Here is a 2,134-nt window from a genome sequence, read left to right as displayed (position 1 = left end):
TAGTTTTATGCCCATGGGTTAATTGTCCTTTGTCCTGGATTATTCAATATGTCCGTCTGGTTTTTGTCCATAACAGTCCATCAGTCATAAATATAAATTGCAAGTGTCCTTGTCAAATTATTATTATACCCGAAGATAAATATTCCAACTAATTGGGGATTCGAATTGTAACAAGGTTTTAATACTTTGTTTAATGAATACACCAGGTTATCGACTGCGTGTAAACCAAGGTTTTACTACTTTGTTAACAATTACACCAATTACCCTTGAATGTAATTTCACCCCTGTTTTAATTATTCTAGTGGCTATTAATCCATTCCCGTGTCCGGTTAAATGAACGATTATTCGTACAAATAAATACCCCGCCCATCGTGTCCGATCGAGTGTATATGGTAATTTATAGGGACGCCCAATTGTAAATCTTTATATTAACATTAACAAACTTTCATTTAGTTAAACAAATATAAAGCCCATTAATAGCCCATAGCCTAGTTTCCACAAGTGTCGTTCTTTTATCCAAACCCCAATTATGGTACAAAGCTCAATTACCCAATTTTAGTAATTAGCCCAACATCATGATTACTTCGTTTTAAACAAGCATAATAATAACTTAGCTACGAGACATTAATATAAAAAGGTTGAACATAACTTACAATGATTAAAAATAGCGTAGCGTTACACGGACAGAATTTCGACTTACACCCTTACAACATTCGCTAACATACCCTTATTATTAGAATTATAATTAAAATTAAAATATAAATTATAAATATAAATATATATTACTTCGTATGAATGAGAAGAAAAATATATGATCATGATTTTGATCAGAATTCGGGTTGATTTATAGCCAGAAGTGAAATTTGGGGCTCCGCGACTCGCGGCAAAAAGCCCTTCAAACTCCGCGAGTCGCGGAGAGGTATTTTCAATTCACACCCTTGGAGTTTCTGGCTGCCGACAGTTTTTAATATATATATATAATATATATATAATTAATATAATTAATTATATATTATATTATATTTATATACATAGTTAACTTGTAATTTTTAGTCCGTTGCGTCGAGCGTTAAGAGTTGACTCTAGTCCCGGTTCCGGATTTTCGAACGTCCTCGCGTACAATTTAATATCTTGTACTTTGCGTTTTGAATCTTGTACTCTTGTGATTTCGAGACGTTTCTTATCAATAATTGGAACCTTTTTGATTGTCTTTTGTTCTTTTGAGCTTTTTGGTCGTTTGCGTCTTCAAATCGTCGAATCTGTCTTTTGTCTTCACCTTTTATTATTTAAACGAATATCACTTGTAAATAGAACAATTGCAACTAAAAGCTTGTCTTTCTTGAGGAATAATGCTATGAAATATATGTTCGTTTTTAGCATTATCAAATATTCCCACACTTGAGCGTTGCTTGTCCTCAAGCAATATCGTCTTGAAATACTAGAATCACTTTTTTATTCTTCACACTTTGTACATCAGTGATTTCTATACGGCGGTATAAACAATGGTAGTAACGATATGGTTTACAGTCCCACATGACTATAAAAATTTAGATCCATTAAGGAAATTGGATCTTTATGAAAACATTTGATCTTTTGAAAATTAAATCTAGTTTTTACCCTAGATAAATTTTCCGGAATAACCCTTTACCGGTGTTTGCAAAATATTTTTGTGGGTTTGGTGGGTTTCAGATTTGAAAATTTTAGCTCAAAACTTGCGGTTTTGTGTCACCCACTTGCTAACCTTGTATTTGGAAAGCAACACGTCCAGTTTACTTGTTCCATATATTACCTTTCGGCAAACTACCGTCCGGTTGTAAAGGAAAGCGTTGAACAAGCAACTGTTTAAGGCAATGTCCCGTGACATGCTTTTGATTATGGTCTATAACGTGTCGGACGCAATTACTATCCTTGGTAGGAGCAATAGTAAAGCTCATCCTATGATTTTTCGGTCTGGCACAAGGTTCTGTCTTTGACCATGTTATGCAAGCACCGTTCTTACGGTTGACACCCGATTTAGTTCAGGTGACCTAATGAATTCTAGGTGAATTCCTAGGATTTTACGTTCAATGGTAATGAACGCATTGAAAATGGGTTTTCAGAAAACAAATCGGTTTATAATTTTGATCAAAATATT

The sequence above is a fragment of the Rutidosis leptorrhynchoides genome, chromosome 2, assembly GCF_046630445.1.
Source record: "Rutidosis leptorrhynchoides isolate AG116_Rl617_1_P2 chromosome 2, CSIRO_AGI_Rlap_v1, whole genome shotgun sequence".
NCBI lineage: Eukaryota > Viridiplantae > Streptophyta > Magnoliopsida > Asterales > Asteraceae > Rutidosis > Rutidosis leptorrhynchoides.
This window is presented reverse-complemented; position numbering follows the sequence as displayed.